The sequence below is a fragment of the Varroa jacobsoni genome, unplaced genomic scaffold (genome assembly GCF_002532875.2).
Source record: "Varroa jacobsoni isolate VJ856 unplaced genomic scaffold, vjacob_1.0 contig01635, whole genome shotgun sequence".
Taxonomy (NCBI): domain Eukaryota; kingdom Metazoa; phylum Arthropoda; class Arachnida; order Mesostigmata; family Varroidae; genus Varroa; species Varroa jacobsoni.
Window position 1 is genome coordinate 1 of NW_019214667.1, and position 15,107 is coordinate 15,107.

The 15,107-nt window shown below is 37.0% G+C and overlaps 1 protein-coding gene across 2 annotated transcripts in view; it reads left to right on the forward strand.

The window, feature by feature from the left end:
* Window positions 1–6,061: 6,061 nt before the first annotated feature.
* LOC111272128 (excitatory amino acid transporter 2) overlaps window positions 6,062–15,107 on the forward strand; it is a 70,848-nt gene continuing 61,802 nt past the window's right edge. Inside the window, exon 1 of one of the 2 annotated variants that reach the window (XM_022853378.2) lies at window positions 6,062–6,145. The gene's annotated coding sequence lies outside the window, so the exon portion shown is untranslated. Of the gene's footprint in view, window positions 6,233–15,107 lie in introns of both variants that reach the window. The other variant, XM_022853377.2, reaches the window with a different exon arrangement.

The window sequence follows — 15,107 nt, forward strand, 5'->3', positions numbered from 1 at the left end:
ATATAGACAGTAATGGACGATTCAGCGTTTCTTTTCTCCACTTCCAATCAAAAACCCATTGAAAGATAATTTAACGATGACAAAATCATATGCCCGATTTATTACAGTCACTACTGAACACGTGTGAGAATAACCAATTCATTATGCCATTTTTTGTGCCTATCAAATTTTAACTGTGTCTATGCTTCTACAAGCTTATATGCTCACCGATGGAATTCACGTTTTCTGCACTGGGATGCATGTTTTCAATGAGTATAGCACACAGCGAGATTTATAAAGCATTTTTTATCTTTAAATACGTGATATGTGCTTTATACGAGTCATGCTACATATTTTGACAAACATGAGTGATTCGCAATTTTATCTTTTGGAAACATGACTATTTTCGAGGTACGGCATAATTTTTTTTTAATACCTTTGACTAATGCCCACAATGACATCTAAGTGTATTGACCATAGGACTTTTACTATGACTAAATGGGAGCCCCTTCCTTAACTAAATGTAACATAAGACAACGATTGCCATTTATATATTTTAATGACATTTTTATTGAAAAAAATACGAAAAATTTGACTAGCGCTAACATGCCAAATAATCATGCTACAGTTATTTCTATAAGATTGGATCATTAGAAAAATAATCTATACATATGTATATATATATGAGGATTTCAGAATAAGAAATTTAAAGCAAATTTAGCAAACCAATAAAATCGAGAAACCTCAAATGGTTTACAACGTGTCAATTTCGTAAAAAGTTTTACTTAACATCAACAGGCCATTCAAGTAATGAACAAAGCCAGCTTGAAGTGGAAAACATTCCAGCGTTGAAATTTGGAAAACGTGAGCCCTAAAAACAAGTCTGATATAGTAAGAGATTTTCTCACGCTACCTCAACGTTCGACATATATTTAAACACATCTAATGTGTAAGTCCTTACTAAATATTTGTATTTAATGCGTACTGTGACAACTTGCACCAGTTTCGTGTTATGTTGTAAGTATTTCCGTCGTTTTCTCTGTATAAGATCGAAATAGTCGATAACAGTGTGTGGCTATCGGCTATTTCAGTCTGCGGCTACAGTTATTCCAGTTGGTGGCTGCGGCGGGATGTTCATCTAAACAATATTTCACAGATTCCATATATATAGCTACAGGTTAGGAAGGTGGCTACTTGGTTGAAGTCGTTGATTGAAACGTTGAAACCGGGACCCAGCGCGACGCATTTTATCGACTGCCCGCGCCGACATGATTTTTTTGAGGAGGTGGTCCTAGTTAGGAACTGATGATGACGGCGGTCAAGCTGCATGCTAAGATCCATGATGAAGCATTTAGCAAAGATCACGCGAGTAGCCGTATCGCCACCAAAGCTACCGTTTTTTAAATGCTGAAGGTGCGGGCAATGGATTAGGCTTGTGGAAACAGCGGCGTTTCAATGGTGTCTTTAGCGCATACTCAGATTTACCTGCAGGAATACTATTTTGGGGGGTCGTTAATAGGAAAAACACCATCATTGCTAACACGGATGGCTTAAATTATTCTGACAGTGCTATCGATGAGATATGGTAGTCTCATGCCAGGAAAGAGAGCAGAGGAACAACCGGCGACCGCACACGGTATTTTTTAGATTAGTAAAGGGAACCCGTGTTTTAGAGTACGTACGTAAAGACGGTCTGGCCAACAGAGTCAACGGCAAAAAACGTTCTTTCGCGCCACGTGGGAGAAGCGACTTGGTAGGCAGCAAAACATTGCAGGATTTAAATGTTTTTTTATAGGGGCAGACTCATGACACGAGCTCAAGAGCTGACAGCCCGATAGGAGGATTGCTATCATCAAAATCGGAATCTGAAAAGGCGCAAACAGTTCGGCCACTGCCCAGCCCGAAACCTCTTTTCGGAAAGTTGGTATTAGATTGGTAGCTGCGAGAGGAAAATGAATCGTTGAAGGCGAACAGCGTACTAAGTAATACGAGGATGGAATGAGTCGGCCAAATTGCTGTTAGGATCCGTGAGAAAGTGTTTGAATGAGAGTGTGAAGGCAGTTGGGTTTTCACCGAAGCTACTATTCAAGGTCTTAGCGATGGAGTTTTATAGAGAGCAGCAGACGTATACGGTGGGCCTCATAAGCGACTGTTGAGGCTAGCTTATGAGCTTCAGCTGATGTACGAAACCTTAGACAAGGACACCTAGCGTTAATAATGGTTCACAGAGTTGTAGTACGCAGAAGCTTTCCAATCAGTGCCAACAGCAGCAAGATTCGACACATTAGCGTGGCACGGAGCAAAAAACGCGTTTCGGGTGTAAAGTTTTTGACACCGCCGGCTGTGGGCCTTCCAAGTTAACGTGTGGTAGTCTTGACGTAACTCATGTCCGGAGAGCCTTCATCTAAGGGAGATCGCTAATAGCTAACGAAGGAGCAGCTGTTCCTGTTAATAATGTAACAAGCTAGTATTTCAAATAAAAAATACTCATCAAAGAGGTCACTCAGCTCAGTTTGAAGCCGCTATCATATTTTGTCACTTTAGAAAAACGAGAGGACATGCAGACATTCGAAAAACTCTGCAGCGAGTAATGAAGTGCCTCGTTATGCGCGACATATTCACAAAACGCTTGTGGCTTGTGGGCGGTTACAAACCGATATCAAAGGACACAATCCGAGCAACGGTAAGAAGTCAGGTTCGAGCAAATAGACCAGGCGCCGCAGTCTTTCAACGATGGCGTGAAAATGCTGGGAATAATAAGGCAGTCTGCCACAACAATCCCTGGGTAGATATAAATTTACCACCATCGTACGCCTAAGAATTGTCACTTGCCTAAAAGTGCCTGGCAAGAAGTGGTTTAGAGCATGGAAAAGCCTAAACCGTATGTTAAGACACGTATGTGACTAACTCGATCGAGTGTTACGGCTCGTACCAAAGACATTTCGTGTCTAGGCGTAATATAGCAAACTGTTTTTATTGACTCAAGTTCAGAAACAGTTATACAATACCACGATAACTTCACTTTGTTCGGTTTGCGCTTAATAGGTCTATATAAAATAATAGGGTTGGTGGTGTAGTCGCCTCTTTTTGGGTCTCCAAACGACGCCCATTAAAATAGTGTTTAGGTTATATCCTGACCAAACTACGCAAAACTAAGTAGCTTTAAGATGTGCATTTTTTATAAATTCTTATTTTGCCCGCTAACCTTGCCTGAAATTTAAAGAAGCTTTTCGCTTTTTGCAAAGCCAGGTATCATTAAAAAAAAACAGTGTATTAAGAACTTTCAGAAACGTGTATATTGGACAAGGTTTGGTTCGAAGTGAGCTGGCGTGTCCCCTTATCGAATGTGTTAAATGTTTGTCGATGCTGTTCCGTGTGCTTGATGTAAAAACCATTCCGGTCGCCAATCTTTTAAGCAGCTTGCGAATCTTAGAATTGAAATTCTATATTAAAAAATTATATCATCTTAAAGAACTTTTGAAACAGATAGGAAAATAATGCATCAAAGTTGAGTGTAATTAAAAATTTGCTTTTCGGAATGCCCTTTTCTATAAAACCCGTTGAGCGTCCGTTAGGTCATAGCTTGACAATCGAATGGGTCTCCAATGGACTAATATCGCGGCTGTAAAAATAAGCGACTCCGGCCAAAGATTATCGTTTTGTTGTTATTTAAAATACTTCGCTGTAACATTCAGTTAAAAACTGTGAAATTTGCGTGTACCGAGAATTTAGACTACCTATCTTCGCTTCTTCCGCGAGTAAAATTTAAATATTTGATAATAAATACTGAAAAATTGTTGTCATTTTGCATATATTTCGTTCTAGCATGGGAGGCCATTTAGCCACCCATCAATAAGAAGAGCTCAGCGTGCAAATAAAACCAGAATTAGCTTTATATGTTGACATATTTTTTGATTGCAAGTAAATTTGTAAAGGACTGTATATAGGCACGAGCTAATCCGCCGACAATAGACATAACAGTTTCCTGCTTTTTACCAGTTTAGTGTTTAATTTTCCATCATCTAAAACCCCTTTCAACTTGTATACGCCCGACACTTTTATTGGAAATCGATTGACGAAGTCACAGCAATGTCCCATCTTTGGCGTTCTGCAGCGGACATTAGTAAAGCGCATCCGCAGTGAACTGCAACGAATGATCGATCTATTACCGGGTTAGTTCTAAACGTATATGTTAAAGGTAAAAAAAAAAAAAAAAAATTCAGTTTTGTTTGCCAATACAGAATATTTGCAGAGTACGTTAAGGCTCAGAAGAATATTTGCTATTGGCTTTTTAGATCCAAAATGGGGCATAATTGTTTTCGAAATTCAATCTCGCTCTGGGCGACCTCTTGAACGAAAATGGTCATCAAAGTAGTGAAGAATTAGTAAATAGTATTCGAAAGAGACAGCAAAGTTCCATAAAGATCCATAACATATATTGTTTTAGCGTTTCAAATACAACCAACTGAGCCACCTTGTTAAGCAATACTTCACCGTTTTATGGTTGAAGTCCAGAATTTTACTTTGTCTTGTAAAGTCTTGTTTTACTTATTTTTATGAACTGTGGCGGCCGTACCTGAGAACATACGATGAAGCTATGCAAATCGTGCTGCCCTAAAATACAAAATGTAATGAAACACGTTTTTTTTTTTATTGTTGTCCAGCGCTGTCAAGTTATATAAATGGGTTAATTTTGAAATATACAAACGACTAAAAACAGCTAAACCGGACTAATAAATTCTTCGATGTACACAGTAGTGGTTAGAAGATAAACGTATCCTTTTATGACTTAGATCCAATAAAGTGCTTGAATCAAGAATATTTTTGCGTATTGAATGGTTACGAATGTCAGATGAAACACTAAGTATCTGTTGTTATTGGCACAAATTGCAATCATAATAATACCTTCGATAATGATAATTTTGTAACATTCGTTAACCGATACTAATATTACACAAATGTGTGGATCTTCCTTTTAATGTGTAGATTTAACTTGATTCCATTATTAAAAGGTTTTATGTCTAAACATAAATCATCAAGCATCTTTAGTTAACGATATTTCCTTAAACACTTGGATTACTAATCTTTGATCCTTCTTGAAACAATAGTTTTTTCAACAATCGCTTCTCTTGCGGCTGGGAAGACTGATCAAACTAAAGTACATGGTTCAAACATATTATCTGGGTGTTTAGCAAACCAGTATCAAGCCTTTTCAGGCATACGGATCTTGCCGTTTTCGTCATAAATATAGTGTATTGCTCGGAAGTTGATTTTAGCAAATGAAAATTTAGAGATGTGGAATTGACGGGTAATGCACTACCTGCCATCTGGAACACTCGTCTTCGGATACTGAGATCGCCGTGAAATTTCGCTTACGACGTATAGCGATCACAACGGGTATGCAAAAAAAAATAATGGGTTTTAATCAGCAATATAGGGCATTTGAAAAGCACAAACAATTGAAAAATGGCAAATTAGGAATAAACCTAATATGGATATAAGTTCTTGAATGTACAAATATATACATATATACGAATAGTTAGAGTAAACGGAATTATGTCAACGATAGAAACCAGTCATAGCTCTAAACTAGAATGCCAGCATATAATTATGATATGAATATTATAAACGTCGATTTATTAAATAGTTAGCTCTTATAAACAGGAACAATGTAATATAAACGAGTCACAACAATTGAAGTAAAGACCCAGCCTGACAGACAACAACGCTACTCATATACTTTTTGGTGTCATTCTTGCCTCGGGTATTAAAATACAACATTGGTTGTCGGATGTCGGAAAGAGGCAGGCGCATTGTTGCTTTCCTCAACAGCAGTATTCACTAACACCCATTTTTATTCAAGACGAGTCCTTTTGCCGGCCATGCTTCACTTTGTACATTGGGTGATATTTCGTTTGTCCGTTGTGCTACTGCTAGATCTAGCAATCCAGTCGTATATGACCGTGGCAAAGTAAGAAGTGCTCCATGTAGAGAATCGTAGGAGAGCCGCTCGCTGGCGAGGGAAACTGAAGAAATGTGCAGCTACAATCACACCGGAACCTGCCATAGAAATCTGGTGAGTTAGATTGTTATGCTGTTCACCGCTTTCGCGGTAGTCCGCCCTTTTGCAGTAACGAACAGTCGAAGGGCACAGAAAATTAACAGTGTAAGTGAGGGTGCGCATTTTCTTGCATTTGATTTGAGCGTTCTAGTTGATTACCGTGTGAGGATACTGATAGCTTGCCCCTTCCAGGTAAATTGATTTTTAGGTGTTAAAAAATAAGGAGAAAGAAAAATGTGGACTTATAATTGATAAGAGAAGCAATTAATAATTTTGCAAAACGGGCTTACCAATGATTAATCTTATTATGATTACTATATTATACTACCATGACTATACAAGCAGCCTTTACCCTCATCATTCAAGTGTTTTAAATGTTGACGGTTGACTCAAATACAGTTAGTGAAAACAGCTTCTTAACAGTGCTGTAATATTTACTACTAATGGCCCTTAATCATCGTATAAACTGAGAAAATAAGTATATATAAATAACAGCTTTGACTAAAAAACAAACCGCAGTTGAGTCGATCACTATGCATTAAAGTATATTGACAAATACTTTTACCTAAATTTCAGAAGTGCTAACAAACGGGTGCTGATAGGGACAAACTAACGTTCGAAAACTAGAATACGAACTTAATTCTGGCACAGTTGTGTGCAAATACTAGGTGGTATTTTATTATGAGAAATAAGTGCGCTTTTTCTAAGAAAATAAAAAATACACGTATCTGTATCCATAAGCAGATTCTAATGCAGATATAAATTAGCAAATTTTAGCGCAGTTTGACAATGATATACGTGAGATATAGCTTGCTGAAGTGTCAATGGCAAAAGATTCAGACTACTTACTACGTGACGAAGATTCCAGCTGCCGGAGGAGCCGGTCAGCGAAAAACGAAAAAATGTGCTTTTTCGTACATTTATTGTGCTTATAGATAAACATTTCTTATTACAAAGCTGAAGTACTGGATCTAACACCATAGTTAGAATGCGGCAGGAGACTTCATGGTGATTACGCATGTTGTCGTCACATATCGTGCGTTAAATATGGTGGGAACATTTGATTAAGGCACTTAGTTGTCTATACAAGATGCTAGACCGATTAATCAGCATCGTAAAGCGGATGTGAAGTAAAAAAGGTGCATCGTCGAAGTACGATTTGACACACTATTACTACTACATTGTATTACTTTGCAGACGATAGTACTTGAAATAACAGAAGCAGCTATTATGTTTATTGTAACCGCATGTTTCGAGTCTTACGCCTGATACTGTGTGTGCTGTTGCTTCGGCCGGCTTGCCTTTTGTGCAAAACGAATTGTATTTACTCTAGGTTTCAATTTTCTACGTTATACAAGTACAATAAACACAAAAGCAGCGATCCATCATAAGGACATAAAAGAGCCACTACATGCCTTGTCACGAATACACAAAATTAAAATCGCAGTAACTATAATGCGCGCTAGTTTAAATATCCTCTTATTTAAATCAGCGCGCATTATAGTTACTGTGATAATATACAATGAACATTTTTGACCACTTTCAATGGCCAAATTATACAGTCGAAAACATCTCAAATAGACGCTGTCTCATTTTGTAAATTAAGAAAAAAAAGCTGTTTTTCCCAACAGTCGCTACTGCCTAACCCAGCAACGTGTGCTTTTTAGAATAATAATTTTGATGTTAAATTGGTATCTCCATTATGTTTTTGAAAGGTTTAGAGCTTTCTGTGTATATTGATCTTTAAGGCATGGAGCGGTGCGGGCCTGTTTGAATATATTACGGATCATACAGCTTAACTATTAGATCAAAATTTTCTTAATTGAAATTCTACTGAGGAAGTATATACGAAATGCACAAACACTTCACAGGTTTAAATCATATGTTTCTGAAGGGCCGGGTCACACGGCGATAAGCACGAAAACCTGACGCAGTTTCCTTGTGTTCTGTCTTCTACCGAGGAGTACACTCTTTGATATTCTCTTTGTCACACTTTCTTGGGTATTTGTTAATTATCGCGAAGAAGCAAACAGTTGCGCATTTCGTACATACGATACATAGTTCGTGTGGATTTCCACTATTGTTAATTTGGCTTAGAAAGAATGGTAGAAGATGAGTGCCAATCAAAGTCGTAAGATTGCTGGAAGGAGTGATTGTATGTAATGTATGTCCCTCGCGAAAATTAAGCCAGCTGCTAGATTGCTGAATTTTGTTAAACAACACAAACGTGAAAACTGTCAAGCGGTGGAGGTGCTTCTTTCGTATTAATTCACTTCTTAGTTGAATCCAGATAATTTATGTGCGGCAGTCACCTTGCCTATGCAACTTCCTAACCGAGAGAACAAATCCTTGCCGTACGAGTGTAAAAAAAAGCGGATATACCTATTGTATGTCTACATTACTGGTTTGCCTCAATGGCGACTTGCCAGAGCGACCTTACAATACGTTTTCGGTTAACTTCGTTTGCTTGAGCATATCCAAGTTACGCTATTCAAAGAAAGTAACTTTAAGCACCTGCATATTTCATCCTAAGTAATTTAATCGCATGAATAGCAAAAACAGCTCTTCAGGGATTTTTAACTTTTCCCAATGCGGGCGAAGTCTGGGCGCTTTGCTCATTCCTTGTGGTATAATAGGCTGTCTTAGTACTAAAATTCTCGCATTTTCCTTGTTCCAGCTGTTGATTTCTAAAAATTTGAATTTCTACGCCTGTCTTGTCTTAAGTTGTATATTAGTCTCATTATCTAGGTCACCAATACTTGCTTAAATTATTGTCATTTATGTTTTAGTCTAAGCGATTCGTTTGCATTCCTTAGTAGTACCTTCCTTAGTAGTATTCCTGCAACCTTAGTAGTATCGTTCGCTTTCGCTTAGCTTTGATAACGCGCCCGCGTATTTATACTGCTACGTTGTCGTGGCATTATCTAAGCATAGGACTGAATCGCTTCAAACTTTTAGTTTATTGGTATATTTCTACAGAGAATAGAGAACCAGATTATATGTCCATATAAAAACTTTTCTTGCAGTAGCACTGAGCTTTAACCTCATGAGCTTAGCATTAATAGACAAAGCAGATTTTTTTAAAACTAACGTACTAACTAATAAGTGGCTCGAGTTTTGTAGTACAGCTGTCAGACCACCAGTCATTGCTATACAAAAAAAGAGATCCACTCCTACTCAGTTAATCATGATAAATCGAACTGGGCATCGTACAAAAATTAAAAACAACGATTTGACTTAATATATTTTTATTTTTTGAAGGCATGTGACGTCCTTTCATTCTCCTTCGTCAATTTTAAATTAATGTAATCATTTGGGTTAGGGGAATGTCCGTCTATTAATTATCTCATTTGTAACACAATCTTTCGATACCCTGTAGTCAAAAATGTTAATTTTTGTATATTTCACAGTGAGTAACATGGTGTTTTTTACAGAAAAAACAGAATGACACATTTAATAGGCTTTAATATAACTAATATGCAGGGTTAAAGCCGGGTGTGGAGTAGTTATAGAACTAGATTTGGTCAACAGATTGCTGAATTCAACAAAACAACAGATATTACAGTGATCAATGAATTGGCCAGTTCCCCGTCATATGTAAAAATAACTCGCACCAAGAGGATAAGTAATATATGCGCAAGGAGATTCGTTTGCACGCTGAGCAAGTATTGTGCGTATGTTTTAATAATGCACTGTAAATATAGTAATTATTAATCCTTGCAATTACACAAATGCAGAAAATGTGATTTTTTTTAGTTACCTGTTTTGACTATAAATAAAGGTACATTTGTACAGCAACTTTTAGGTGCAAATACTAAACTGTTCTCATGCGAATAAAACCCGCAATCTGCGAACATATGTATTAATCCCCTTGAGATTAATCGTATATATGCTGCATTGAAAAATGAACCGGCGGTAACGTCTAAAAAAACGTTTTCGAATTCTGATCAGTACGAGAACTGTGAAGTTTATATATAAGGTCGATACCTACCTCTATATATGGTTAAGTGGCAAACACGAGAACGATATGTATCGCACTTAAAAAGTTGAAGGCTTTGTTTTTATAAAGACTCTCTGACGCTGCATTTCTATTACAGTAAGTTATGTAATATTCACGTTTCAACACAGAAAATGACCTAATTAGCGCACTTTAGCAAGGGTGGTCTCTTGGCACATAGATCAGAGAAGAAGAGCCCAATTCTTGAAGAATTCAGTATTATTAATTACACTACCAATACCTGTCATATAGGTAGTTGTTTCGCCTTCATAGTAAAAGCTCCATAACGCTGACTGACGAATCGCCGAATGCTTACCAGTAACTGCTGGCTTAAATCGTCCATTCTTTAAGCGAACAAGAAAAAGATAATTGTGCGCAGCTCCTAATAATCAGTGTCATAGAACCACTTAACCATTAGTAATTTTCAGTATCAATCAGCGTATAACTTTAATTTCATAGGTTAAGGGTGGCGAAAATACATACTTCCAGTTTGCTAGAGCTTCGCTTACAACTACTGAATCGACCTTGTGATTTTTCTTCATTTATTAAGCATTTTCCAAACGCGTGAACAATTTTTCATCGATTTTCGTCACGTCATCTTTAGGTCTTTTTGTTAATCACTTATATACTAGAAACGTACATATGGATACACTATATATATAATTATGTACAAATATAGCTTTTATGCGAATCCTGTGTGGGCTAAGGAAGATTTCAAAAAAGCAACTTTTTCGGACTTTAATATGAGGAACCTCTACTTTAATAGTTACTATTTTATTACTTTAAACGTTTTAGGAAAGTGTTTTTAGTCGCTAAGAGTACAGCTATATCCATACACATTCCAATAATAATCATTCGAAACGGCGGACTAATTACGATTTTATATTTAGAACTTAGAGCGCGATTTGGCATGTAATTCGAAACCGCGCTTTAGAAGTGAATCAAGGTACCTTATTAAAGATAGAATAGAAGCTTTCCAGTTTGTTCGAATAGGCGGGCTTAACTTCGAATCCGGATCACTTTAAATAATTGATTTTACTTTTTTTCACATATATTCCAGTGTTTCAATTATTTCAATTTAAAGGTGTACTGGTTTAAATTTTGCTTACCTGTAGCAATTTTATTGTCCAATCTACATCAGCTGTTATAACCTAAAGATTTGTTGTTTTTTCGTTAGTGTTTTAAGTTTCCTGCTGTGTCATGTGTTTCCTGTGTGTGTTCCAACCAGCTGACGCATGATGTTATTCTGAAATCATCCCAAGAAATAATAACAAAATATTGTTAAAAATTGAGATAAGTCTTCTAGCGATGCTAGAAGTCAAACTAATGTGATTACATATGGTGCGTTGCTTTTTTGAATGAATGGCATTTATGGCGGCAATAAATCAACAGAGAACCGTGGCCGTGGCTCAATCGCCCAACATACGGAGCTTAAACGTTAAAGCCGACGCGTCACTGGTTCGAGTTCAAAAATATAACATAGCAAAATTCTCGCGATATTAACGTAGAAGTTAGTATCACAGCGGTTGTTTAGTTGCTTGGTAGCATTTTACAGAGATCTTCCATTAAAATCCTTTGTACGCTACACCTTAAGCGATACCAAAAAAAAATATGAACGCTGACAGCAATGGCAAGATCTACATTGTCGTTAAATTACTGGTATGGCTTTGGACTACTGTGGTTTTGGTTTACTGAAAGCCGACGGCTTTGGTACGAGTTGCTAGCGAAATCAGTAAAGTAGAAGCGTAACCTTATGCTCCTCATATTTTTCGTGATATATTCTAAGATACTTTGCCTTGGTAAACATTTTTCAACTCGTGGTAGTTTTCGACAACGAAGAAACAATCCGAAGTCACTGAATTTCACCAATTTAAAATTTTTTTCCGTTTTTTTTTCTGCATAACTATTTGGTTTTTAGACAGTGTAAGCGCATTCGACTGCATGTGTATGACATAAATGGACTTCATTATGCATTCACAGTGGAACGCCGCCGACAATGAACAGACTTAACTTTTGTCACTACGGTCCACGGCAGATATTAAACGGCAGTTTAATTTTAACGCTTTTGATTTTTTGAGTATACATCTGTGCGTTCTCTGATCGAGCAGCTTTGTGTACACGGATAGAGCGATGCAGACGTCACTTTTGAGGGTTAATATGCTTGAGTTCCAGCTTGTTTTTTTATATTTATAAAATTAAATGGGATGGCCTGTGTGCCATTCTGGATTCGACTATAGCTTTTGTTCCCTATTACTAAGCCAAATTATGCATATTTAATTGGTTGCACTATGTGATTGAGAAAGGCTGATACTACTGTTGTAATACAGTAGTATCAGCCTTTCTCAATTTAATAAAAAATTATCAAGCATACACGTACACTACGCCAAACATTTTGAAGAGCTTATTATTTCTGACAGGAAAATCGTTAGCGTGAATTTTATCGTGATTGCACTTTGTATCAGACCTAGTCAAATACTAACATCCAAGATGACACCCGCGCACGTGATAAAATGGTTATTCTTAGCGAATTTTCGTTTGACAGTTTGACTACGTATGTAGGATTTACCAGAGTTAATTTGCACAAATACTTTGTATGTAAAATAATAAAATCTACCTTTAAACTCTAACTATAAAAATTCCGGGCAATAACATATACATAATGTACTAGGATTCACTCTGGAGCTTTTCTTGAGACTAGGTAGATAATTGCTTATTGATTATAGTTTATATGTACCTCGAAATGGGCCTTCTGATTCATGAAACTTCGAACATCCTTAGCTGGTACTGCGAAAGCTGTTACGGACATTGACGACTTGATAAAACTTCCCACCCGTGCTCACTCGTCTTGAAAAAACCATCTTCTTTTAAACTCAAATCGGAACAGCTCATTTTATAGATATTAGTATTATTATCATCATCACCATCGTTGTACTGCTAAAAGGGAGTCCGTCCGTCTGCGTGTGTGTCTATCCAGTCCATACCGATCCTGTAGAGTTTTTTTGAAGCGCTGGTTTCATCCTACGGTAAATTACGTGTCTTGGATTGGATAAATACTCTTTGCGAGGGGAATTTTTTCTTATAAGCATAATGTTATCTTGGACAAGTTAACCATTTTTTGCAATTTGCTTGACAAGCGTTTAGTATCTGTAACAAAAAGTTATATTTGAAAACTCTTTGTTTGTTCAAATTATGCAATGTTAAACTCAAGCGGTGATCTTCGATATTTGATTTGTTCATTTAGCAAAAAAATTTTCGTTTTTGCCGAACTGGTTGGGAATCGTCGAAGTATGAACGAGCTCAGGTCATATTTATTGCTCACGAAGTTACTTTTCTGAGAAGGGAATTTCTTCCTCTTAAAGGGAACGTAGTTATTTGGTTAATTTGTAGAATGGTTCGTAAAATATGAGCCATTTCACAACTTGCCCTATCAATAGAGCACATGCTTTTCGGTCTGATAAATATTTTTTTCAGGAGCGAAGTTTCTTTTTCTGAAAATCGTAATGCTACTTTGAACCAGTTGACCCGTTTTTGGCTATTTGCTCCACAATTGTTGAGAAATTCTTAAAGGCCTATTTTGAAAAGATATTTTGCGTTTCAAGTGTTGTTGTACGTTTTTTCCAGTAGCAAACTACCTGGAAGTTTAAGAGCAGACTAGTTGAAACGAGTAAAACGAGAAGAGTGTCGTGACGTACCAATCGTTATTACAGGAATGTTTTAACAGCAACTGTGTCAAAAAAATCACTCATTTGTCTCTGTGCTCTTTGCTGATGCTTTAGTTATTCAAATTCTAGTTGTCAGCTGAGAAATAATCCCCGATTGTGCAAACATGCAACAGATTTTGTGTTCCTCAACAGTTCAAGTGCCACAAGATAGCCATTAAATATAATATTGGGAAAAAATGTGGAACTTTCACATTTTTGGAATTTACGGGTTAAGAAAATAAAATTACTATTAAGCGATACCTACAAAGAAATAATGGAATTAATGCTGCAAGAGCTCAGGATAATGGCAGAGACGAACTGTGAAAGTCCAGGTTTATCGGTAATCGAACTACGGTTTATGTTAGGATAGATGTGACGTGGGTAAAATCCATTCACACCGGAATGGGTGTAGTCACAGAAACACAGGTAGCTTATGGACCCCTGTTAACTAGTAAACCATGCAAACGTGTCCTTTTCTGGACAAAGGAATTCCGCGTTAGTTAGGGTGGAGCAACTGCAACCGTATACTATTATTATTATTCGCTTTTCATATGGATTATATACCTGTTAGTCTATCACGCCAATGACATTGACCGAGAAAACTGTCAAGCCGGAACGGAATCAGCCTTACCAAATGTAGGCTTGAATGTTGAAAATCATTTCTCAGACAAAACCCATAAGGACTGCTATAGGCTACTTCGAAATTAATCTGGGAAACAATTTTTAATTTTCTTGTGAAATGTATTTGAGACGTGTTTGGTGCACATGCGGTTGTAGTCGTAAACAGTCGGAGAAATGTGCAGTCGTACAATACCGGAAAAATATGGCCGTAGTAGAAGAGTTTTGAAAAGAGATTTTTCATCAACCACATTATCAAGGAGCAAAAAATGTTTTCTTCTATAATCCCATCCTACTCTACAACTTTTGTGCTGTACTAAGAAATAAAAAAATCCAAAGGCATCATTTAGACAGTTTCAATCTTATCTAGTTCGATGCAAACATGGAAAGCATCGGTTGCTGTAATGAATTGTATTCGTCTTGCATATTGCAAATAACTGCAGATGGTTTCCCACCTATCACCGGTGTTTTTGCTATAATCCCGTCCTACATACTGCACATGATAAAAGCTGTCTCCCTACTTACAATCCTATCTTATTCTGTGATGTATGTGCAATTGTAGAAGATTAAAAAAAAACTGGGGTATCGTTTAGAATATTCTAATCCCATTTAGCATCGAGGAAAGCATAGGAAGCATGAACTGTAATCCTTCTGCATACTATAAATAATAACGGCCGCTTTCCTGTTTATGGCCGGTGTTACTATTGGTAAAAATCTATATATTACAGTGACGACGCGTTAGTACCCCTAC